Genomic DNA, 27896 nt, shown 5'->3' with positions numbered 1-27896 from the left:
ACTGTGTCTACATGTCTATCCCTTTGTATATTATAAAACAAGGAATGCTGTTTTTATTTTCTTTTTCTCCTTAGGGATGTCTAAAGCAATATTAGGCCTTCTCATGTTCGCCTCTTGGCACTTTCATGTCTTTTACCGTGTAAAGTTTACAACATCATTTTTATGCCCTTTTCCTCAGTGTCTTCCCTTCTCTCCTAACTCACTTCTGAAGCCAGCCCCAGGCTGCTATTATCTGATTCCTTCTCCCAGAGTCTCATATCCACCTCCCATATATTGGTTTTCTATTGCTATTTAACAAAACACCAGCAACTTTCTTACCACTTATTTGTTTGCTCACAGTTCTGTAGATCAGAAGTCTCAGAGAGGCCCTCTACTTATGGTCTCACAAGGCTGAAATCAAGGTATCAGCCAGACTGGGGTCTTATCTGGAGACTTTGAGAAGAACCTACTTCCAAGATTTTCCAGTTGTTGGCAAAATCCAGTTTTTTGCAGCTGAAGAACCAAGGTCACCTTTTTCTTGTGCACTGTCATCTGGGGATAGGCTCTCAGCTCCTACAGGCATATCCCAGGCCCTTTTCCATATCACCAACTCCAACTTCAAAACTAGAAACAGAATTTCTATCTTGCATCCAATCCTGTTCACACTTTGAATCTATTTGACAAACCTGAAGGAAACTGAATTTTCTGAAGAAAACTAGGAAACTGAATTTTCTGAAGAAAACTTTCTGCTTTTGAAAAACTCACTGACTTTGGGTTAGGCCCTTTGAGATAATTTCCCTGTTTCAAGGTCAACTGATTAGTAACCTTAATCACATCTACAAAATCCCTTTTACTATGAAATCACAGGAGTAACACTAGGGGGTAAGAATCATGGCGGCCACCTCAGAATTTTCCTACCACATCCTGCTATTCAGTCTAAGGAGAAACAGTGGATAAGGGACAAATAAAGTTGATGGTTTCATACAGTGGTTGGAAATGGGTACATCCCAAAGTAAGCTGGCATTTAAAATCTAAGGATAAAGTTAGAAAAAAAGTGTTCACATGAGGAAGGCCATGTTGTTTGATCCAAGTTATTTATCAATCACAATTTTCAGAGTAGCTTTCAGTAATTAAGGACCTTCTTTGGGTCAGTCTTGATCCTTGGAAGAAAAGCTATGACAATCCTAGACAGCATATTAAAAAGCAGAGACATTACTTTGCTGGCAAAGACCCGTCTAGTCAAAGCTATGGTTTTTCCAGTAGTCAGGTACAGATGTGAGAACTGGACCATAAAGAAGGCTGATCTCCAGAGAATTGATGTTTTTTAACTGTGGTGTTGGAGGAGACTCTTGAGAGTCCCTTGGACTGCAAGGAGATCAAATCAGTCATTCCTAAAGGAAATTAATCCTGAATATTCATTGGAAGGACTGATGCTGAAGCTGAAGCTCCAATACTCTGGCCATTTGATGCAAAGAGCCAACTCATTAAAAAAGACCCTGATGCTGGGAAAGATTGAAGGCAGGAGATGGGGAGGACAGAGGATGAGATGGTTGGATGGCATCACTGACTCAATGGACATGAGTTTGAGCAAGCTCCAGGAGGCGGTGAAAGACAGGGAAGCTTGGTGTACTGCAGTCCATGGGGCCTCAGACAGTTGGACATGACTGAGAGTCTGAACAACAACAATGTTGTCGCTTCTGAAGGCACAAGTTAATTGCTGTCATTATTCTGAGTGTTAACAATGATTCTCCAAAATGGGCTGCACCAAAGTGAAAGGCACTGAGTTTGATAACATGCACAGGTGCTGGCGATAGCACTAAAAGTCAAATTCATGTGTGGACAGTGCAAGTATTATGTTCCTTCCAGAACCACATGCTTCTCTCTTTCCAGGACAGCCCATTGACCATGTGTGGGATTATCTATGTGAGGGATAAGCACTGTAAATCCAGCTTGCCTAATACAGAGATTCAGAGAGCATTTTCTTATACAATTAAAGTGATTTCATAGATGGCCATGGACATGGGGTAGCTCCTCTCGGCCACCACCCATGACCTTGGACGTGGGGTAGCTCCTCTCAGCTGTAGTAAAGTAATGCTCAAAATTCTCCAAGCCAGGCTTCAGCAAAATGTGATCCATGAACTTCCAGATATTCAAGCTGGTTTTAGAAAAGGCAGAGGAACCAGAGATCAAATTGCCAACATCCGCTGGATCATGGAAAAAGCAAGAGAGTTCCAGAAAAACATCTATTTCTGCTTCATTGACTATGGCAAAGCCTTTGACTGTGTGGATCACAATAAACTGTGGAAAATTCTGAAAGAGATGGGAATACCAGACCACCTGACCTGCCTCTTGAGAAACCTGTATGCAGGTCAGGAAGCAATAGTTAGAACTGGACATGGAACAACAGACTGGTTCCAAATTGGCAAAGGAGTGCGTCAAGGCTGTATATTGTCACCCTGCTTATTTAACTTCTATGCAGAGTACATCGTGAGAAACGCTGGGCTGGAGGAAGCACAAGCCAGAATCAAGACTGCCAGGAGAAATATCAATAACCTCAGATATGCAGATGACACCACCCTTATGGCAGAAAGTGAAGAAGAACTAAAGAGCCTCTTGATGAAAGTGAAAAAGGAGAGTGAAAAAGTTGGCCTAAAGCTCAACATTCAGAAAACTAAGATCATGGCATCCGGTCCCATCACTTCATGGCAAATAGATGGGGAAACAGTGGACACAGTGGCTGACTTTATTTTGGGGGGCTTCAAAATCACTGCAGATGGTGATTGCAGCCATGAAATTAAAAGACGCTTACTCCTTGGAAGGAAAGTTATGACCAACCTAGACAGCATATTAAAAAACAGAGACATTTCTCTCCCAACAAAGGTCTGTCTAGTCAAGGCTATGGTTTTTCCAGTAGTCATGTATGGATGTGAGTGCTGGACTATAAAGAAAGCTGAGCACTGAAGAATTGATGCTTTTGAACTGTGGTGTTGGAGAAGACTCTTGAGAGTCCCTTGGATTGCAAGGAGATCTAACCAGTCCATCCTAAAGGAGATCAGTCCTGGGTGTTCACTGGAAGGACCGATGTTGAAACTGAAATTCTGATACTTTGGCCACCTGATGTGAAGAGCTGACTGACTGGAAAAGACCCTGATGCTGGGAAAGATTGAGGGCAGGAGGAGAAGGGGACGACCAAGGATGAGATGGTTGGATGGTATCACCGACTCAATGGACATGGGTTTGGGTGGACTCCGGGAGTTGGTGATGGACAGGGAGGCGTGGCATCCTGCAGTTCATGAGGTCGCAAAGAGTTGGACACAACTGAATGAGTGACCTTAACTGAACTGAACGTAGATGACACCATGAAGCAGGTACCTTACAATCTAGAAGTAGGGAGATTATATCTTCTTATAAAAGCATGCTGAAGTGAAGATGACTGACAATAGCAAAATCAATAGGATGATGGTAAAAAAGTAGACTCAAAATAGCATTCTGGGCCAATATATTTCCCTCTCCTTGGCGGGGAAATGATGTAGTTTTTATATCGGAAAGACTTTGGAAAACAGATGTGTCATTAAATAAGGTATACTAAGGCTTGACAGCAACACTCTCAAGTCCAATTTCCTTGCTTGAACTCTAATTTACGATTTGGTATGTATCCTTCGATAAGCTGTTTTGTCTATAAAAGTAAACTTTGTTCTAAAACAAGATGCTTCCTTCCTTCCTTCATCTCTTTGTTAAGTCAGTCAACAAACATTTACTGAACACCATCTATGTTCCAGATATTTTTTAGGTATAAAAGATAGCTTTGTCCTCCAAGGGCTTCCAGCAATTCAAATGACTGCTGTTCCTATTTTTCACCAGGTGACATGTAAAACAAGAAAATAAGATAAAGTTTACTAGTGGTGCCATTCAGAAAGACTGATGGAACCAGTGGAAACTGGGCAGGCAAAGAGTGGTCTCTGAGAATTATCTCCAAGGTCTAATCCAGTGCTGTCCGGTAGAACTTCCTATGATGAAAGACATGTTCGAGACCTTCACTGTCCAGAATGTGAACCAGCAGCCACATACGGCTCTTGAGCACTTAAAGTGTGACTAGTGTGACTGCTCTTGTTTAGTCACTCAGTCTTGTCTGACTCTCTGCAACCCCATGGACTGTAGCCCACCAGGCTCCTCTGTCCATGAGATATTCTGGGTAAGAATACTGAAGTGGGTTGCCATTTCCTTCTCCAGGTGACCTTCTTGACCCTGTGAATGAACCTACATTTCCTGCATTGCAAGCGGATTATTTACTTCTGAGCCACCAGGGAAGCCCAGTGTGACTGAGGAACTGAATTTTAATTTTTATTTAATTACTTTAAATGTAGTTACACGTAGCCGGTGTACAGTGTAGAAAACACACACAAATATGAAGCTCTTCCTTCTATCAGCTGTTTTGAAACCTTTACTACTCCCCTACTTCTTGGCTTCTAAATGTATTTCATCCAATATCTGAGTTATTTCCTCATGTAAATTAATCTTCTCAGATTAGTTTCTGGTGTAAATGTAAACATACTGCAAACCAAGCAATTTTTTGAGGTGCAATCACGAAGCAAAACAATATATTTTTAAACAAGCCAGAAAAGGTTATCAGCTGAGGAAGCATACCAAGGAATGGAAAATAATCAGTTGGATCACGTTATTTTAATCCCACGTCTGAATGTTCTAAGCAGACTCAACTCTTGTCATTTGGAGAAAGTTGCCAATATTTTCCCTTCTGTCCTTTGAGGAAACATGCCAAATATGTTTTCATTTTACCCTATTTAGACAGTTGTTGTAATGCCCTTTCCTTGATGTTATCCCTGAACACGCAATTAGCAGATTTCTACTGAAATGCCAGCTGCAATGAAAGCTGTCTGTCTGTCACTTGTATGTTGCTTCAATTCTGGCTCACTTACACTGCTTGGCAATTAGATTCTATAACGACTTTAAGCTTTTCTATCCCAACAATAAACTCAATGGAATTTCAGTCCAACCATTTTTTCTCTTTTCTTTTTTGAGTAAGTTTACTTCTTCTGTTCTTAGCCTACACCATGCCTGCCATGCCACTCTTAATAGGCTATGAAAGTTTTATGGATTTTTGGCCATTTTGCCTCTCTCTGGGCATTCTGATGCCAAAGATATCAGACATACATTTCCATTTGCTTCAGCCAGCAGCTCGTCTTTGCTGGCTGCTTTATTAAACAAGTGTACATCATTGGGAAGGAGCCCTGAGATTTTCTGGTATGATAAGATGGACTACATATTGAGGCTGTTGTTGCAGATGCCAGGCACCATCCTCTCAGATTCAGCAACCTAATAAGAATGTGTCCTTTGGGCATGGCAATAACTCCAGCACATGGTCCTTTCTATCTCAGGGTCAAAGGAACAATACTTGAACTTAATGAGGATTTTTGAAAGGACTGGAGGCTCTTACACACATTTTGAAGAAACTTTTTGGAAATATTTAGGGAACATGAATTTTAGAAAATATTAAATCTAAGAATGTGCAATGAAGATAAGGATATATATCTCCTAGGACCTAGCTGTTCCATTTTTGGGCATTGACCATGGTAATGCAGTTACCTATGTGCCCAAAGAGGCACATTCAAGAAAGACAAATGTCAACATGTGAGATCTGCGAAATAGTTAAGACCATCCCAATGTTCATTTACAGGGAGATTTGTTTACAGGCCATTTCTATAATGGAATAATTTGTAATCATTGGAAAGGATGGCACAGATTTCTAAATGCTGATGTTGAGTGATATTTAAGATGAATTAAGAGGAAAAGGGGCTTCCCTGGTAGCTCAGCTGGTAAAGAATCCACCTGCAATCTGGGAGACCTGGGTTTGATCCATGGGCTGGGAAGATCCCCTGGAGAAGGGAATGGCTACCCACTCCAGTATTTTGGCCTGGAGAATTCCATGGACGGTATAGCCCATGTAGTCCCAAAGAGTTGGGCACAACTGAACGACTTTCACTTTCACTTTCCAGGGGAAAAAGCAAAGTACACAACAGCAAACTTAGTTTGCTTCTATTTGTGGTCTCAAAAAGCTCATTTATACTATGAAAACCCCAGATAACCATATATACACTTGTGTATGCAAACAAAAATTTTGAAGACTACTTCAGAAGCTGTGAAAAAAGTAGTTATTTGAAGGAGATAAGATTTGCTATACTCTATATTGTAATCTTTTGAAACCAGGAGCATGTGTTACTTTTTTCAGAAAAAAAAAAACCTTAATAAAAACATAGCAAAATCATCTATAAGCCCACTACTCAGAAAATGTGTTAAAATATTTTGGAGTATTCTGGGCTTTACTTTAGCTCATACATGGCATATGTCAGATAATGTAATATAGTCATTTTGTCATTTATTTTTTTCCAAATAAAAATTTATCATGTTAATAGAACAACTATTTTTCTGTTTTGTTTTAATACGCTTTGCTGACAATAAAATGCAAACAAAATAAAAAGCACCCACTTTAAGTGCATTGTGTTTTGACAAACATGGATAAAAACATCTAGTATCATTTTTAATAGCTCCATAGAACTGCTCCTTACTAAACAATGATTAGTAATAGAGACTAATTCAGGGATAGGTTAATAAACCAAGTGAGTCCAAATGGAGCCATTCCTGGAATTTCTGGTGGAAACACCATACTTTATTGCCAATTTCCACAGATGGATTTTTAGGATGTTTCAAATGTTGAACTGTTATAAATAGGCTGAGATAAATGAATATTTTTTTTTAGCTAAGTCATTGCATACATCCTTAATTACAGTATTTTCTTAGTATGAGATCCTAGAAGTAAAAATTCTGTAGGGAAAGATAGAAATGATATAGCTAGATTTCCTTCAAGAGAGAGTATGCCAAATTATCCTCCCAGGCCTTTAACTGTCTCTTTTTCTTTGCTCCATTTATTGCTTTTGCTACATCAGAAAATGCAACCAGATATGTATTTGAGCACAGCTTCTTAGCTGACCAAGTAGATACAAGAGGTTGGGATGCATTCAAAGAGACCATGATTTCACAGAAGGGAGATGGCTTGTACAAAGCAGGGTTGGATGGCTTCCATCTCTGGGCTCAATGATTACTGTTGGCTCTGCTAGGAGTTGACTTCCCTCACTTGTAGGATTGGTCCTTCTTCTCTCCTAGGTGGCTGGTGCTCACCTGTCACCTCCTCAGCGAGGTTTCTCTGTCCAGTCAGGTACATCTGTATCACTGCACCTCTCCCTTGCTTTTTTTCCTCCATAACACTTCTCCCCTCTGACCTGCAAATTACATTTCTGTTTTGTTTGTTCTGTCTCCCTATGTAAAATATAAGGTTCATTTGAGCATGGATTAGTACTTGCTAACTGCCATATGTGTGCCAAGCACAGTCTGCTGCTGCTGCTAAGTCGCTTCAGTCGTATCCAACTCTGTGCGACCCCATAGACGGCAGCCCACTGGGCTCCCCCATCCCTGGGATTCTCCAGGCAAGAATACTGGAGCGGGTTGCCATTTCCTTCTGCAATGCAGGAAAGTGAAAAGTGAAAGCGAAGTTGCTCAGTTGTGTCTGACTCTTAGCGACCCCATGGACTGCAGCCCACCAGGCTCCTCCGTCCATTGGATTTTCCAGGCAAGAGTACTGGGGTGGGGTGCCATTGCCTTAGACGCTCTAGGCCTCCAATAATGTGCTGAATGAATGAGACAGCCATACGTGACATCATAGAAAACACTTTGACACACATGCTATCACTCAATCATCATAACATCCTGAGACATTAAAAGGGCTCGTTCCACGCCTGATTTTCCGAAACAGGGAAACTAGATCTTCAAAGGACCAAATGACTTTCCCAAGGTCACACATACCTCTTCCAACTCCAAGTTCAGCTTTCTTTTCACCTTACTTGGCACCTCTCAAAGCATATGGTTACAGGCTCTATCTTTCTTCAAGGAAATCATCATATTCTCTCATCAGTGGAGAAAGAGTATAGGTTACAACAGCTGGGCCAGAGACTTCATAGAATAAAGGGATGGGAGTCAGGAGATACAAATTCTAATGCTGCCTCAGCCTCTGAACCACAGATGCAGCGTCAGTAAACATGTTTCCTCTCTATGGGCCTCACTTTCATCCTTTATCAAATGAGAAGGTCAGATCATATGGTCTGAGGCCTTTTCTAGCTTTACTCATAATGACCTGAAAGGGACATCTCTAACCTTGTACCAGTAGATGTTGGCCATCAGTGGAGGCCAGTCCTCTTGCATTTAAATTCATGAACCTAAATTGTTACAATATATCTTAAAGTCTATAAAGGCCCCAGTGCAAGAAAGTGGGTCATCACCTACATGCTTGCTTATCGCAAGAGAAGGTATCAGGATGAGATACTTGATTTGAGTGTGTAAGCATTTTTTCTACTAGGATTCTTACAGTCACAAGAGATGGAAACCTGACTCTAACAAACTTATGCAAAAACGGGAGTTTACTGGCTCACTATCCTGAAAATTTCAGGGGGATGTTAAGCTCTGGCTGGGGCTCTGTCATGGCCTCAAGCAGAGTCATCAGAACTTTCTCTCAGCTCTGCATCCTTCTCTGTTGACAAAGCGGCTGTCAGTTGCTCCCGACTTATATATTATCCTCTCAACTCACTTGAGTCTTCCCAGGATTCCCGTAAGAAGGAGCAGGAATGGTTCTGACTGGCCTGAGTTAGAGGCATCGTTCCTCTGAGACAGTCTTTATGGACTGGGAGATGAAAGACAGAGACTGGCAAGGCCTGAATACTGCATCCACCCATGCACCACAGTATTTGGTCTTCTCTCATTCTTGGACTGTAGCCTGCCAGGCTCCTCTGTCTGTGGGATTCTCCAGGCAAGTATACTGGAATGGGTAGCCATTTCCTTTTCCAGGAGATCTTCCCGACCCAGGGACTGAACCCACACCTCCAAGGTCTCCTGCCTTGCAGGGAGATTCTTTACCTCTGAGCTCTTCTCTCATTCAGACCATACGAACTGAGGGAGGGTAAGAGGAGTTTCTCCCCATGAAAACAAAGGTACTTACACTAGGAGAAAGTGGGTGTGGACTTGGCAGGAAAAAAGAACAAAAGTTCACTCTTTTGCCAACCCCATGTTTGCCTCCTTCTACCTCTTCAAACAGCTGCAGGATATGGATTTTGTTCTTGTAATGGTTGTTGAAGAATTAGAGTATTTTAAAGTTCATTGGATTATGAACTACTAGGGGAGGGAAGGGAATTCCCTCACTCCCCATAGATATCCAGGGCTTTTCAAACAACACAGCTAGTTGTCACTGCTTTAGAAAACAGCCAGAAATGCTTGCCTTGGAACTGCCCAGGCTTGCTGGAAATGTGGCAGGATGCAATGGACAGAAATGTGCCTCAGCGAGATATTAGATGGGTCAGACTACTGATGGCCCTCGTGTGCAGGCCCAAGGAATGAGGCTCAACAGATTCCGTCAGCTTCCTGGGAGCTGGAAGGCTTACCAGTTATAATCTGGAATCTTTAGAAGAGTCAGTTATTCAGGATCTACACAGTAAGAGGAAGACATTTCCCGTGTCCTTGTTTCCCCTTCAAAGACACAGAAAGACAAGGTTTCTACTAACTAATCTCTCTTCCTCATCAGCAAAATCCAAAGACAACTTTAAACATTTTAAAAAAATATTTAAAAGAATATTCTCTCTTAGTGAGAAAGGACCGATTGTGAAAAAAGTATAGCAGTCATAGAAGACTGAATGATAGACTGATTTGACCTTCTCCAGTCCTGTATCCAATCATACCTATTCTCAAAGACCACTGCACGTCATGCAGGCTCTAGGCCTTGTGTCAGGCACTGGGAAGGCAGAGATAAAAGACTTAGTCCTTGTCTCCTAGGTGGTAATGGTTTCTGATTGGGGTCGTCATAGACTGAAGCTTAAGGAACTCTAGGAATTGAGATCAGGAATTGGCAAAACACAGCTCACAGGCCAAGTCTAGCCCACCATCTATTTTGGTCAATGAAATTTCACTGGAACACACAGTAGCTCATTTTCCTGCATCAATGGTGGGATTGAGTAGCCTAAAATATTTACTGTCTGTAGCTTCCCAGGTGGCACAGTGAGAAAGAATCCGTCTGCAATGCATGAGATGCAAGAGACATGGGTTTGATCCCTGGGTCAGGAAGATCCCCTTGAGGAGAAAATGGCAACCCACTCCAGTATTCTTACCTGGAGAATCTCATGGACAGAAGAGGCAGGCTACAGCCCTTGGGGCTGCAAAAAGTTGGAGTGACTGAGTGAGTGAGCAACACAGAGCATATCTTCAGAGAAAGTTTTCCAAGCCCTGACAGAGACCACAGTAACTGTCCCAGATATGATGGTGGTGATGGCATCTGAGGAGGTGGTCTGAGAAGGCAATATCAGAGGTGAGACAGAAGGGATGCAGAGGAGTTAACCAAACAAGCCTGAGAAGTCAGGGGAGGCCAAGGCAGGACTCCTCATGCCAAGATGAGGAGATAAGAGAGAGCACAGAGAGTCCTGGGACAGCTGGAGTGTGGGATCCACAAGAACAGCCAGACCAGAGAAGTACACTGTGGCCACACTGTGATTCTTTGGAAGTCAAGAGGAGTCCAGAAAGTATAAGCAGGTCAGGGGCTCATCAGGTTTCCATTTTTCAAAGCTCACACTGCAGTAGTGTAGAAAAAATGGGATGAGACAGGACTGCTTTCTTTCCCCCTATTCTCCCTTCCTCCGCTTCTCAAAATATTCAGCCCCTTGGAAGCAAGTCAGTATAAATGTCCAAAGCCATCTAGTCTGTACCCTGTTGGCCCTGGATACCCCCATAACCTCATGGCCCATCTGTTCTGGGAGGACCTGGTCCTTTCTCACTCAGGCTACCTCTCCCACAATGCCTTGTAGGAAGGAGTATGGGAAATGGAAGGCTTAAGAGGCCATATTCCCAAGTTGGCTTGTGCAACTCCCTCAGCCTCCAGACAGAAATGTGAGTGGCAGTGATTGGATAAACAGTTTAACTTAATAGTAACAGAAGAACTGGGCCTAATACAAGGAATCTCATTGTCCTTTTTTACTCAAAGTGACTTTCCTTGCTATGCACTGTGATGCAGCAAGGCCATTGGAAATGCAGAGAAACACCTTCTTGCCAGGCAAGAAAGTCAGACTGCAAGAAGCAATTTTAATAGTTATTCTATCAAAGAGATATAGGAAAAAAAAGAGAGAGAGATCAGAACTGGGTAGGGGAGGTCTGAGGGAGGAAGAAGGGAAAGAATATGTGTTTGCTGTTTGTTTTTGGAAGTGAGATACAGCTTTACAAAATAATTAATAGCTATCTCTTAATTTCAACCTGAATTAGGTAATTCCTTAATATACTTTGGGCTTTATTTCCTCTTTATTAAAAAAAAATCTTGATAGAGACATATTTTTAGTCCCTTTATTTGTAAAGTTACTAAATATTTTCCAAACTTAAATTTATGAAAGTTCTTTCTTTAAGACTTTTAAAATCCTCATCTCCCTAGACAGAGACCTTGAAAACCTAAACTTCTAATTCCAGGCAGGACTTTGCAGCAAAGCCTGGTGTATACAGGTAAGTTGAACCTTCCTGTCTCTTTTCTCTCTCTCTTAGGTATGAGCCAGACCTTGCATTCCGCTCTCTGGCTCTGATAATTCTTATTCATTATTCAGTCATAACAAAGGTACCAGCCAGTATGGATCTGAACCCTCACCTGAAAATATCAACAGAAGATGGTCCAGTTCTAAGAAATGGGTATCCAGAGGGGATGGAATCACAATCGGCTGCTGACCTGGCCAAGATTTGTTATTTACTAAGCTGTTCTCACCACGCTGCTGGCAATACTACAGCACTAAAGCCCTAGCAGACACTGAGAGATGGAAGGTATTTTCTAGACATTTCTCAATTATATGCTCAGAAGTTGGCAAGCAGTGGCAGGAATACCATATCCAACAGTAAAAGTCCTTCTGAAATGATTCTGGAATATACCACCTAGAAGCTTTGACTTTGCCATTTAGACTTCACTTAATAAACTTGCATTCCTGCACTGTTTCATTCATTAAGCCACTGGGGATGTAGGGAAACAATTCAGGTAACAACAAAATAGCCCAGAGAAAATTTATGCATGTATGAACCAATTTCAACCCTTGACTGAGACACCTTGTCTATACCCTTTTCCCTCAACTTGCCTTCTGCTCCTCTTTTCTACACAACATGGAGTCAGGAAGGTTCTTAGGAGAAGAATGAATGAATGCTATTTGCTGTTTGCTATGGAATGAAATAAAGGCTTTATTGTTGAACAGACTCAAGAACTCAGGTTCTGAAGTGACATGTGCAGACATGCAACTCCGCATTCCTTTGTGTACAATCTCACTGAACACTGGGCAAGCGATTTCCCCTTTCTGAGCCTTAGTGTTATCACCTATAGCATGATGAGGGTGGTAGTCCTGACTTGACAGTGTTGAGATGATTCCATCACGTAAGGGTCAGCTCTGTTATAAGGTGAGCATGTTATAGAGCTGTGGGCACTGTTCTGTCAGCAACATCACCAAGTTGCTCCATCCATCCCTCCATCAAACATGTGTGAATCACTTCTTATGTCTAAGTGATGGTGAATGTCAGCAGATGGGAGGCAAACATGAGTGGTTGGTGGGCTGTGAGTGCAGAGGACAAGTAGTAGACTGTGGCCTGAGTTTTAATTCAGTAAATGTTTACTCAACTTAAACCACACACCAGGTATGATAATTGTGTGTAAAACGTCATGGGAGACATATATGATTACTGCCCCCAAGGACAGAATTCTTATAATTAGGATTTAGGACAGATTTTAAAGTATAGGAAGGATATTCTGGTATAGAAAGAAAAGCCAGGAGAAAACCAGGGAGATGCAGATGGAAGTGCAGGCATATGCTTTACATGCAGTTAGACATCAGGCCTGGCTCTTAAACTGTCTTCTCTGTTATCTCTGCATAGTGAAGTGCCACCTAGTATCCACCTTTCATGTTCCATCCTCTGAGAAGTCTTTCAGCATCATAGAAGGCAGATAGAAGGGCTCTCTCTCTTCTCTAAGTTAATACATTGTCAATATAAGGTTCCTATGGCACTTACTATGAACTACTTTGATTATTTAGATTGGCTGTCCATGCTGATCAAATTTCACTTGAAAATGTCTGTCATGACTCAGTGCTTCTTGAATCACGGCAGCCACACAGTTGAACAGAAAAATCAAAAGCGGCATTCGCCTACTCAGACTACCATGTGCTTACAAACACAGCTGTATATAAATTATGAAATCAAGAACTATTTACCTTTTCTTCCCAACACATTACTGCCACATTATTTCGATGGAGACTCAACAAAGGAACTTCAACAGGACACCAGGAGGTGCAGCTGTGTTTCTAAATGCCGCACAATGCTTGAATAATCCAGAGTTTACATTACATACCTCTCAGTATTAACAAGATGCAGGATAAATTGTTTGCTGACAAAGCCTATGCCTTTGGATAGGATGAACTCTTCTCGGTAGCTTACATTTTTACACTGGCAAAGCAAGCCATCACAGCCAACACCCTTGGCGGCCTGGAGACTGTTTATCTTTCTAAGAAGCCAGGTACAACCAGGCAGCTGAAACTGTTCAAATACAGTCCAGAAACAGGCCAAGTGTTTCATTTCTGCCATAGGGATCAGAATCTTGGTTCTCAATTTGCAAACACTAAGGGTGTTTGTTTTCATCTTCTTTACTTAGAAGACAAATGTAGTTTACTCTTTCAAGAGGATCTTTTAAGGCCATTCATTTCCTTTGTGGAGAAAGCAATGGCAACACACTCTAGTACTCTTGTCTGGAAAATCCCATGGGCGGAGGAGCCTGGTGGGCTGCGGTCCACGGGATCGCTACAAGTCGGGCAAGACTGAGCGACTTCACTCTCACTTTTCACTTTCCTGCACTGGAGAAGGAAATGGCAATCCACTGCAGTGTTCTTGCCTGGAGAATCCCAGGGACGGAGAAGCCTGGTGGGCTTCTGGCTATGGGGTCGCATAAAGTAGGACACGACTGAAGCGACTTAGCAGCAGCATTTCCTTTGACTTTGAATAGAAGTTGCAGAGAAGGACCAGTAATGCTTAAAAACTGGGTTCCTTTTGTGAGTAAGTGGGCTTAAGACCATGTGCTAATATTATGAGGCATTCAAGGGAATTCCCAGGTTCTCATCTAGGAGCTGAGCTAGGTCAGCAGAGGCTGGTCATGTTTGATGAAGAAAGATCATCTCAGTGGATTTATTTCTGTGTCCAGATAAACTGATGTGTCCAGCAAAACTGTTGTGATCTTTCATGGACTTTACTTGCACAGACTTGGATGTACCATTAACTAATTTAGAGACAGCTAAAAAAACTAGATAGGCAGTATAATATTTAATTCTCCTGTGTCTTTATTTATTTATTTTTTCCCATTTGACTTAGCAAGATAAAGGCAAAAGATTCCCGAATGTATGCCCCATCTCTTCAGCTACCCTGGTGGCATTTACATATAACTGAAAAATGCTATAAATCCTCTTAATCTTTTAGCTGGTGAATTGCTAGAAAAAGCTGGAATACTTTATTTTGGCCTGGTCCCAGCTCCATTTAAAATGCCAGACACAGCAGGGCTGAATTTGTTCATGTTCACTTGAGGACAGGGAAGCAGAGGAAGTTGTGTAAGGGAGTTGGAAATAGATGTGGTGAGGGGGTAGGGCCTGGGGGAGGGCCACAGCAAATCCCTAACAAAAGGTAGTTTATTTGTTCCACCAAATATGCCTTTCAAGAAAAGGCCATTTCTAACCTGCAGCAAGTTAACAACTGAATGGAGATTGCAAAGATAGGGAATTGTTTTGTGTTTCCAATTCATTGAACTTGGAGCATCTGATCTTACTGTTAAATTCAGCAAGGAAAAAGCAACCCACCTCTCCAAAGTGAAGATAACTGAAGGAGAAAAAAAAAAAAAGATGATAAATGTTGTATTCAAAAAGGAGTAATATAATGCAGAAGAAAGAAATTAGGTTTTATCTCATGTCATATATAAACATCAAATCAAAATGGATGGAGAGCTTAAATGTAAGACCAGAAAAACTCCTTGATATTCGTCTGAGCAATGATTTTTTTGGGAAGGGTGTGCTACATAGCACAGGCAATAAAAAAAATAAACAAATTGCTTGCATCAAATTAAAAAGCTTCTGAACAGCCAAGGAAACAATTAACAGAGTGAGGAGATAACCTATAGATGGGAGAACATATTTGCCAACCACACATATGAAGGACAGGGAAGCCTGGTATGCTGCAGTTCACAGGGTCACAAAGAGTCAGATCCAGCTTAGAGACTGAACAATACCACCACCATATAATAAGGGGTTAATACTCAAAATACAAAAGAAACTCAAACAACTCAACAGTAAGAAAATAACCTGTTTTTAAAAATGGACAAAGGACCTGAATAGACATTTTTTACAAGAAGGCAAATAAATGGTCAATAGATATATGAAAGGTGTGGAACATCACTAATCATCAGGAAAATGCAAATCAACACCAAAATGAGATGTCACATCACACCTGTAAAAACGGCTATTATCAAAAAGACACAAGATAATCAGTGTTTTTGACGATGTAGAGAAAAGGGAATCCTTGCATATCACTGGTAGGAACATACATTGGTACAGCTGCTACAGAAACCAGTATGGTGATATCCCCCCAAATTATAAATAGAACTATCATATGATCCAGCAAACTCACACTTTATGAAGTCAGTATATCAAAGAGATACTACCCCCATGTTCACTGCAGCATTATTCACAACAGCCAAGACATGGAAACAACACGCATACACATCCATTATGGAATAGTACACAACCACAAACAAGATGGAAACCCTGCCACTTGGACCTAGATGACAATATGCTAAGTGAAATAAGCCAGACCCAGAAATGAAATTTCTGTATGGTCTCACTTATATGTGGACTCAAAAACAAGGTCAAAATCATAGAAGCAGAGAGCAAAACAATGGTTACTAGGGGCTGGGAGGGGTAGGGAAAATGGGGAGATGTTGGTCAAAGAGTATAAACTTGTTAATTGTGCCAGATGAGTAAGTCTAGAGATCTAATATAGAAAAATGATGACCATACCTAATAATACTGTACTGAACAATGGCAATATGCTGAGAGAATAGATTCAGGTACATTCATCTCACTCAGAAAAGTGATAACTGTGATGGGAAGATACATTAATTATCTCAACTATAGTAATGATTTCACAATATATTTGTATATTAGATTATATTGTACACTTGAAATATTTACAATTTTTCTTTAAAAAACTAAAAATAATTAAAGGGAGTAAGATGGGATATGGAGAACCTTTAAGTGATATTCATACGTGTATATATATATATATTTAAATATACATGTATATTTTTTAAAGACCTACATTTAAATCTTTGCTGTGCTACCGACTAGCTTCTAGGTGACCACAAGTCACTACTTTGACCTTGAGTGACTCTCCTTGAATTTCATTTTCCATAACTGTAATTGTGCCAACTGCACAGACTTATTGTGAGGTTGCAATTAAATACTATGGGTACCATGCTTGCTATATTCTATGCACCTATCAATAAAAAGCTTTAAAAATTATATTAGGCATGTTAATATCATGGATGACAAACAGGTTTAATTTCTAACTTATTTTTAGTTATGACTGCCTAGAATATGTTTAGCATGACTGTGACTAGGCCTGGCAGAGTAGGGTGATTGTTTATTGATGTCTGCTACTGGCACCAAATGAGGGATGTATTTGCCATCCAGAATCCAGTGAAAGGTCACAGAGTGTCAGAAGACATGGTGTTTCAGCCTCCAATTAGCCGGGTAACGTAGGAACATCTTTTATTCCCTCTGGCCCTCATTTTCTCTAATGTAAAATGAATGAGCAGAACTTTATGATCTCTTAGGTCTTTTTGAGTCTGAATATTCTGATTCTAACCTAGAAAATATTATTACTGCTTCACAGGTTTGGAATGTTAATAAGATTCTTAAAAATGCTTTGCATTAAGTACATTTACGTATGAGAAGTTGCTCTATGGCCCTATTTTGAAGAATATTCACCATCACCCATGTAAGAGTTCGCAGGTCTGTAAGGGAAGTAACATTTGAATCGTTTCTTACCTGCTGCGTGCTCTTATTTTCACCAAAATCTCTCTTGGCCTCAATTTAGTCACCTGAAAAATGAAAGAAAAATCATTTCTGTACTCTCCTGATCCTCTGAGATGTGGAGCCAATGAATAAGGACATGTTTCATCAGTACCTTGAACTTGTTAGAAGGCAGACCTTATGTAACTCTAAAGGACAATTATTTATGTAAAAATGTTCTCTCAATGTGATGCACATTAATATCCATTTGCTATATTATGACTTTATTACAATGGAGTAACACTTTCAAAAGGAAAAGGACATTTGTTTATGAAACCCAGACTTCATCATTTTCCCTTTGAGTTTCCCTTTCCCTTACTGTAAATCCTACAGTCTCCAAAGTTAAAAACACAATCAAAGCTTAAAGATGCTTGGTGTTGAAGCAATCTGCATGGTAAAAATGGCCTCCATAGGAGTATATATACACTTGCCACTTCAATACACTTAAAACCAACTCACTGTTGAAAATGTGCAAAAATCAGTCAACAGTATCTTGAAATATCTAGGTGCCATAAATATTAATAGTTATGACAACTGACGCTAGTGCAAGATTCTGTTCCTGTGGACAAAACCACAACAGGAAAGATAGCCCATTATTCCTCAAAGCCAACTTTCCTGAACAATGACTGAATAGATGAAAGGAAAAAAAAGATACCCTGACTTTCACTTTAGACCTACTGCTAGGACAGAGAAGACATGCCTAGCTAGGTAAACAGAATAAATGTGCTTCCTCTTGATCAATATGAATCAACAACTTTAGCATGGAAATATAAGAAAACAATTTCCACCATTTATTTTATCCAAATGTATTTCTTTCTTTGCCTCTTCATGGTAGATTCTGAGCAGTAACGATGAGAATGACTGAAATGACTACTGCAACAAGTTTTGAGAAAAGACCTCCATTTGTCTGTTTCAACTGAGGTGTCAATATGACAGATTCAAGAGAATAAGGCAAGTGAAACAAATGTGTATATGAAGATTTTTAAAGAACATGTCCAATAAACTGATCTAGTTCTCTTGACAGACTTGCTCTCCATTCCTCCCCCAGCCCATTCTCTGAGGTTATCAACAGAGGCCAGAGTATGGACAGTGAGACTGTGTGAACAGATTGACAAAGAGGCTTTTTGGGTGAGAGTTCCTGCATCTTGTGTGACTCTTCATCTTGTTTGTGGTTTTCTTTTGTTTTTGGAGGAAGGGAAGGCATTCTACCATCTAACGCAGAGTCAAGAAACTACAATCTGCAGGTCAGATCTGGTCTACTGCCTGGTTTGGTACAGTCATGAGTTCATAATGGCTTTTACATTTGCCAAATGTAAAATGTGCAGGGGAATTATAAATAATTTTCGGCCAATGAAAATTCATTGTAACTCAAATTTCAGTGTCCATAAGTAAAATGCTACTTGAAGACACTCACCCAATATTTAAATAACATCACCTATGGCTGCTTTGGCACTACAATGGAGGGTTCATCTTTATAGAAGTTTGCAGACCTCTGGTTTTACCAGAAGTCTGGTGGAAAGGAGGTTTCATGACACAGTTAACGAACTTTGAAATGTGTCCCCTGTGTTTGGGAGGTTTAGATGACTGATGTCTGATTCAGGGCTGAATCAACAAACAAAAAGGTCTGAATCCCAACAAAAATGGCTTGTAGCCCAGGGACTGCCTCCTTCCAGGGAAACCAAAGGCCAGAGAAGGGTCGCCCAGCTGCTCTGGTACAAGCTCTGGGAGAAGGCTGCTGTGCTGCATGTTGGGGAATGGATGCATGAGCATTTCCTAAGGATAAGATATGGGACCTGTGAGAGAGCACTGGTATGGAAGTGCTGCCTTTTTGGCTGCTTGGGAAGGACAAGAGGAAGAAGTAGATTTGGATGTACTCCCCTGGAGGCCTAACAGTTAAGGACACATTCACATGGGACCATCTGAAAGAGCCTCTGCTTTACTTTTCTGCCAGTGCTGAAGCTGCCTGGCCAAGTACCAGCCTTTCTATCCTGCTACGAGACAGAAGTTAACAAAGAGAAGGTGACAGGGAAGGCAAGAGGCGGCAAAAGCTAGTCGTTCCCTATCCATTCTCTGCAGCTTTAAGATTACCTTCACTAATTTGAATTAAGTTTAAAGAGATAGTGGGAATGGAGAGCTAGGTTTTATTAATGGCGGGAGCCATGCATATCCAACCTTCCATTTACAGGATTTAACTGATAAGTTCCAATATACCAGGGCTCTATAGCATATTGTCATCTATTATGACGACTCTATGAGACTGATATTAATATACCCTTTTTATGGATGAAGAAATCAAGGTTCAGAGTTTGAATGATATACCCAAGGTCTCATGCCAGTGAGTGGCAGAGCCAGGATTTAGTCTATTGGATGTTCAAATGCATCCTCTTTTCATTGTACCTTGGGGAATTTTATCTTAGAAATTATAGTTTTGATGCTATATTTGTATCCAGAACCCATAGTGTGCAACATATACTATTGCTGTGAAGAAATAAACATTCAGTCAAGTTAACTTAAGAGACAGGGGTTTATTTCAGTGTTCAATGAAGCACTAGTTACACTAGCCAAGACATGGAAACAACCTGAGGGTCCACAGACAGATAAATGGATAAAGAAGACATGGTATACATATCCAATGGGATATTCAATTCAGTTCAGTTCAGTTCAGTCGCTCAGTCGTGTCCGACTCTTTGTGACCCCATGAATCACAGCACGCCACGCCTCCCTGTCCATCACCAACTCCCAGAGTTCACTCAGACTCACGTCCATTGAGTCAGTGATGCCATCCAGCCATCTCATCCTCGGTTGTCCCCTTCTCCTCCTGCCCTCAATCCCTTCCAGCATCAAAGTCTTTTCCAATAAGTCAACTCTTCGCATGAAGTGGCCAAAGGACTGGAGTTTTAGCTTTAGCATCATTCCTTCCAAAGAAATCCCAGGGCTGATCTCCTTCAGAATGGACTGGTTGGATCTCCTTGCAGTCAAAGGGACTCTCAAGAGTCTTCTCCAACACCACAGTTCAAAAGCATCAATTCTTTGGCATTCAGCCTTCTTCACAGTCCAACTCTCACATCCATACATGACTACTGGAAAAACCATAGCCTTGACTAGACAGACCTTTGTTGGCAAAGTAATGTCTCTGCTTTTGAATATACTATCTAGGTTGGTCATAAATTTTCTTCCAAGGAGTAAGCATCTTTTAATTTCATGGCTGCAGCCACCATCTGCAGTGATTTTGAAGCCACAAAAAATAAAGTCTGACACTGTTTCCACTGTTTCCCCATCTATTTCCCATGAAGTGATGGGACCAGATACCATGATCTTCATTTTCTGAATGTTGAGCTTTAAGCCAACTTTTTCACTCACTTTCACTTTCACTTTCACCAAGAGGCTTTTTACTTAGCCATAAAAAAGAATGCAATAATGCCATTTGCAGCAACATGGATCGACCCAGAGATTATCATACTAAGTGTGGTAAGTCAGAGAGAGAAAGACAAATATCATGTGATATCACTTATCTGTGGAATCTAAAAAAATGATACAAATGAAGGGATAAATTAGGAGTTTGGGATTAACATATGCACACACACTGCTATATATAAAACAGATCAACAACAGTGACCTACTGTAGAGCACAGCAAACTATATTCAATATCTTCTAATAACATATAATGGAAAAGAATCTGATAAAGAATATATATATATATACCATACATACACACCCAAGTGGCTCAGTGGTGAAGAATCTGTCTGCCAATGCAGGAGATGCAGGTTTGATCCCTGGGTCAAGAAGATACCCTGGAGGAGGAAATGGCAACCCACTCCAATATTCTTGCCTGGAAAAGCCCATGAACAAAGGAGTCTGGCAGGCTACTGTCCATGAGATCACAAAGATTCAGATACATTATATATATATATATATATATGTATATGTGTGCGTGTATATATATATATATATATATATATATATATATAACTGAATCACTTTGCTATATACTTGAAACTATTACAACACTGTAAATCAAATGCACTTCAATTTTTAAAAATTTAGGGAGAGATAGTGGTTTATTACCCAAGTACACATTGCCCTAGGTTACACAGCAGAGGAAAGCAAACTCTGGAAGATCTGAACCTCTGTGTGGAATTGCCCCAGTGTAATAAGAAACATGTGGTAGTGGGGCAATTTATAAACATCCAAATAATTTTACACATTCCTTAAATGGATCCTAGCAACAGCCTAGGGAAGCAAGGACACTTTGGTCTTTATTTTTCATGTAAGTAAATACAGGCTCAGATATTCAGAAACATCATAATTATATTTGTTGAATTAAATAAATGAATCTGCCCCACTTCTGTCATATGTATATGTTGATAGCTAGTCATTGGCCTATGATTGTTGCAATTTTAGTTGAGAGTATGAATCATGGAGCTCCCAAGTCTGTACCCATTGTTTTCCAGCATAAGACCTTGTATATAATGGACAACCTATAGATGGTAGTGGAGAGACTTAGTAGAAGAGTCTTTGTCTAAGCAAATATTTTATATTAAGTAGCACCTCCGCTGCCGCTAAGTCGCTTCAGTCGTGTCTGACTCTGTGCGACCCCATAGACGGCAGCCCACCAGGCTCCCCCGTCCCTGGGATTCTCCAGGCAAGAACACTGGAGTGGGTTGCCATTTCCTTCTCCAATGCACAAAAGTGAAAAGTCAAAGTGAAGTCGCTCAGTTGTGTCCGACTCTTAGCGACCCCATGGACTGCAGCCTACCAGGCTCCTCCATCCGTGGGATCTTCTAGGCAAGAGTACTGGAGTGAGGTGCCATTGCCTTCTCCCAAGTAGCATCTCAAAGGGACTCAAAGCAGTTGAAGTGTTTATTTTCTTTAGGGATCAGGCCTTGGATGAAAAAGACCAGGGTCTCAATTCTGTTGCCTTCACCTGCTTAAATGTTTCCAAGAAGTGAACGGACATGGTTTTCAATCCTACTCTATTTCTTGGCGATCTAACTTGCACAAGTTAGTGTCTTTATCTGAAAAATGGGCCTAAGGATACTCTTATCTGGCTATACTTTGAGAAATAAATGAGTAAAACTACCTAGTTTGACAGTAGGTACTTGATAAAGGTTAACATTTTTATTTAAAGTGGCCAGCTAATAGTGTGATTTCCTAAGACTCACTTTGACATCCTCAGATCCAAAGTATAAAACTTAGTTCACAGGAAAGGAACCAGGTTCTGCCACTCAGTCCAGGCAAAAGGTGGCAAGTTCTGAGAGCATATGGATATATCATTCGCAGAATTCTTAGAACTGTTTGGAGCAGTAGTTGAGAACAAGAGATAGTCTGCAAAACAGGCTAAACCAATGAGTGTCCTGGGGGGATAGAAGGAGCTATGTTTTCAGATCCTTATCTAAACCTGGAATTGGTAGCTTTATTGTTAAATTTCCAATCTTATCTTTTCAACTACATCTTTATTTAAAATATAGAGGGCATAATGAACCAGGTAGATAACCTGTCATTTACTCAGACTCAAATTCAACCATTTTTGCTTACTCTCATTTGAAGCTGATGATGACTTTTGAAGGATAAAAGGATCCTCTTATAGAGAATAATGCTGGGGAGCAGGTAGAGATTTTTAAAAAGATATTATCTGGACACATTGTCTCCCAATAAGTTGAGCTCATTAGATAAATGTGATTCCACTAAAGCATGATTTTCTAATTCATCGACTAATTAATCACGTGTTTAGTGACTGAAACAAAGTGATTTTACTCTATAGATACAGTAAATAACTACTCTGTAAGTGAAAAACACAATTTTTTTTTTCAAACAGATGAGCCTCTCCCTTGGAGATACCCTGGATTAAATATTCTGCTTTAATCCAAAATTTCTTGATGTCATCAGGTTCTTCAGTTTAAACTTAGTATAAGTTGGACATTTGGTGTTTTATTTTCTTTTGCTTGCTGCCCATCACTCTGGCAGAACTATATTAGCATCCCTATTGGAGTACTTAGTTCCCATTTTGCAATCTTTTCCTTTTCTTGCTTTTCTGACTGGACAGTGTGCTCCATGAAGTGGGGAATCTACTTCTATTTTTGTCCTATTCACACTGGTTTATCTAGCACATAGTAGGTAAGCAATACATGTCCTTTGCAATGGTGTTGAGCAGCTTAGGTATTTCCTGCTGAGAAAGGCCAATCTTGCCAACCATTGAGTAGCAACAAATTAGGTGAGTAGAAAAGGGAAGTGAGTGATATCATTTCACACGTGGTTCATCTGGGCATAGAGTACCGCATCTGGGAAATACACTTCTCACTAATTGGAGGTATGTGAGCTTCTCTAACTAGGTAGCTCAATAAGAATCCTTCACACTGATATTTATCTGGTCACAGATTCCCTTTATTTTCTTTAATGTCACATCCTGCCTTGAGTGTTTCATGCCATAAAACACATGGTCAGGGAGCCTGTGACGAAGCCTCTGCTTCCTCAAGTTATTCCATCTTTTCCTATTGTTGTGGTCCCGCGTCTTCAGCAGTAACTGAAGCATCCAGCATCCACTGATTATGAAACACTTACAGCCTGCAGGCTGCAAGGCAGGCATTCACTTCAAGTCCAAACAAACAGAAACAGAGCTTCTCTTCTCTGGGCATTGGTCTTCACAATAACGGCAGCGTGCTGCTCTCTGGTAATCCCAATCTAACCAACCGATGTTTAAAATGACATAAACTTTCCTTGGAAGCCTGGGAAGTTTGCTGAAGACCTCACGTGGTTCTTCCTGAATGCTTCAGTTCTATACTCCCTTTTGTTTGGGTCACCAGTGCTGTTCCTTTTTTCAAGAGCTGGCTTGGGAGATTGTCTGGATTTGATTCTGCTGGCCTGAGACTGCATACTTGGCTGCCTGGGACTTCCTGGCTCTGCTGATGATACTATACAGCAGGAGCAGAGAAGGAGTCTTAGTAAATCAGACACCCTCTGCTTAGCCAATTCACAAATATCACTGGGAACACACACACACACACACATAATATTATATATATAATGTAACCCATATGCCCTATGTATTTTGTCTACTTATCTATTGTTTTCTACATATCACAATTCCAGGGACTGTCTTTTACCTTGTGGTTTGATTTGCAACCCCTGGAGTTGTGTACTGCACATCCTGTACAACTGTACACAGCAGCTTTGATTGACTTTATCTAATATTCACTGAATACTTATTATATTCTAGACACTGTGCCAAGCCCTTTATATAAATGATTCCCCAATTTTCATAACAAATTTATGAAGGGAACTGAGGTTCAGAAGCGACCTTAAGGAATTTAGACAAAAGTAACATTTCAAGGAAAAAGTAGAGCTGCAATGATTGAAAATGACTAATAAGTTGGTCTACTTGTAGTCCTCAACTGCAAGACATTTCTCTCTAGGGAGGCGTAACAGAGCCTCCCTTCTGTGGGCAGGATGATGGAGTGGATGAGGAGGTTAATAAAAGCATAGTCAATGTTGGAGTTTAATAACGAAATTGAAAAGCAACTTACAAATTTTATGATACAACTGAGGGAAAGTAAAGCTTGACAAATGTTGCCATGTGGTCATCTACAGAAGGTAGGGTCTAAATTCTGGGCTTCAGTGACTCTGAATGGTGAGAGGCAGGAAGAGGTGAGGCTCTCCCCACCTCCCCTGACCAACCAAGGCTCTGTTTCAGGAACTCTGCAGGTTGATGTGGGATACTTAGGTTTATCGAAGGGGATGGGTTGTAAAAGGTTAATAAACTCCCATCTAATGAAGCCAATAATTGCCAAATTTCTACTACTTTGAAGTTCTGTTGACCCAGAAAAAGCTAAAAGTTGTGTTTTCGTTCTGTTATTCTGATTCAATGTACTGAACAATGACTCTGTCTTCCACTTTCCCTCTGTGAAGTTCTGGCTGGGTAAAGCTGGACACTGCACAGAATACACACATTCCCTGTGATCACTGTGAAAATCAGACCTTAAAACTAAAGAATTTGTGGTACTATAAGCAAAATCAGCACTGCAAGGCCAAACAAAGATTAGAAAAGAGGTATCTGAACTGAAAACAGCAATAAAATGCTTTCCTGTACATGGCTATCTAGGAATCTTTCTCCAGAATTGGTAGATTCAGTTTAGTTCAGTTCAGTTCTGTTCTGTCAGTCAGTCATGTCTGACTCTCTGCGACCCCATGAACCGCAGCATGCCAGGCCTCCCTCTCCATTACCAACTCCCAGAGTCCACCCAAACCCATGTCGATCGAGTCAGTGATGCCATCCAACCATCTCATCCTCTATCGTCCCCTTCTCCTCCTACCCTCAATCTCTCCCAGCATCAGGGTCTTTTCCAATCAGTCAGCTCTTCGCATCAGGTGGCCAAAGTATTAGAGTTTCAGCTTCAACATCAGTCCTTCCAATGAACACCCACAACTGATCTCCTTTAGGATGGACTGGTTGGATCTCCTTGCAGTCCAAGGGATTCTCAAGAGTCTTCTCCAACACCACAGCTCAAAAGCATCAATTCTTCGGCGCTCAGCTTTCTTTATAGTCCAACTCTCACATCCATACATGACCACTGGAAAAACCAAAGCCTTGACTAGACAGACCCTTGTTGGCAAAGTAGTCTCTGCTTTTCAATATGCTGTCTAGGTTGGTCATAACTTTCCTTCCAAGGAGTAAGCGTCTTTTAATTTCATGGCTGCAGTCACCATCTGCAGTGATTTTGGAGCCCAACAAAATAAAGTCAGCCACTGTGTCCACTGTTTCCCCATCTATTTCCCATGAAGTGATGGGACCAGATGCCATGATCTTCGTTTTCTGAATGTTGAGCTTTAGGCCAACTTTTTCACTCTCCCCTTTCACTTTCATCAAGATGCTCTTTAGTTCTTCACTTTCTGCCATAAGGGTGGTGTCATCTGCATATCTGAGGTTATTGATATTTCTCCCAGCAATCTTGATTCCAGCTTGTGCTTCATTCAGTCCAGCGTTTCTCATGATGTACTCTGCATAGAAGTTAAATAAGCAGGGTGACAGTATACAGCCTTGACGCACTCCTTTGCCAATTTGGAACCAGTCTGTTGTTCCATGTCCAGTTCTAACTGTTGCTTCCTGACCTGCATACAGGTTTCTCAAGAGGCAGGTCAGGTGGTCTGGTATTCCCATCTCTTTCAGAATTTTCCACAGTTTATTGTGATCCACACAGTCAAAGGCTTTGCCATAGTCAATGAAGCAGAAATAGATGTTTTTCTGGAACTCTCTTGCTTTTTCCATGATCCAGCGGATATTGGAAATTTGATCTCTGGTTCCTCTGCCTTTTCTAAAAGAAGCGTGAACATCTGGAAGATCATGGTTCATGTATTGCTGAAGCTTGGCTTGGAGAATTTTGAGCATTACTTTACTAGCATGTGAGATGAGTGCAATTGTGTGGTAGTTTGAGCATTCTTTGGCATTGCCTTTCTTAGGGATTGGAATGAAAACTGACCTTTTCCAGTCCTGTGGCCACTGCTGAGTGTTCCAAATTTGTTGATTAGACCAAGAAAATCATAGCTACCTACATTGAAAAGGCCTCTGAAAACTATTTATGACAACTGTTATAACTTTAAGTAGAAAATCAAGGCCCAAACTGGGTTTACCTGAGGCTGCAGAGAGAGAAAGTGACTGAGCTGAGATTAGAACCACTGCATTCTAACTTTTGGCTCATTCTATCATATTATCTAATGATAGAATGGAGCCCTCTTCATTACATTATTGACCAACAAACAGAGTGCCTTTTTCCTATGCTTATCATCCTGTGTTTTTAACAGATGGTGTTATTTGGCAGATGTCTTTTAAACTATGGCCTGAAACTGAAGTGAGATGGTAGCATGCTTTGTTGTTCTGGATTCCCCAGTCTTCACCTTCTTTGGGGAAATAACAGTACAGCTGACCTCTAAACAATGCTGGTCCACTTACATGCAGATATTTTCAATAATATGTACTATACTACTACATTTATGTGGACTTTCCAGGTGACTGCCAATGCAGGAGCCACAGGAGCCACAGGTTTGATCCCTGGGTTGGGAATATCCCCTGAAGGAGAAAATACCAACAACTGCAGTATTCTTGCCTGGAAAATCCCAAGGACAGAGGAGCCTGGTGGGCTACAATTCATGGAGTCAAAAAGTCAGACACAACTGAGCACGCACTCATAATACATCTATGTAGTACAGATTCAATCAATCTGTAGATGTGGACACTTGGATATGGAGTGTTTGGCTGCTAAGTTGCATCCGATTCTTGTGTAACCCCATGGACTGTGGCCTGCCAGGCTCCTCTGTCCACGGGATTTTTCAGGGAAGAATACTTGAGTAGGTTGCCATTTCCTTCTTCAGGGGATATTCCTGACTCAGAGATCAAACCTGTGTCTTCTGCTTGGTAGGCAGATTCTTTATCACCTAGCCACTGGCTATAAAATTTTATGCAGATTTTTGACTACCAGAGGTTTGGCACCCCCAGCCCCAACCTCCCTGGCATTGTTCCAGGGTCAACCTAATCTAATATATGTCTGATCTTAGTATTCTGTTACCTGGCTAGGAAGTTGGCATGTGACCCATGCTAATGCTATCAGAGACCTTCCCTGGGTTTGTCTAAACTTGAAGTCTTTTTTGCTCTGGTCAAGGAACCGACAGCATAAGAGCAGTGAGGCCACTAGTTACTATGAACTCTACTCTGC

This window comes from Capricornis sumatraensis, chromosome 10, assembly GCF_032405125.1.
Source record: "Capricornis sumatraensis isolate serow.1 chromosome 10, serow.2, whole genome shotgun sequence".
In the NCBI taxonomy this organism is placed as follows: Eukaryota; Metazoa; Chordata; class Mammalia; order Artiodactyla; family Bovidae; genus Capricornis; species Capricornis sumatraensis.
Note: the sequence above shows the minus strand (reverse complement) of the source record.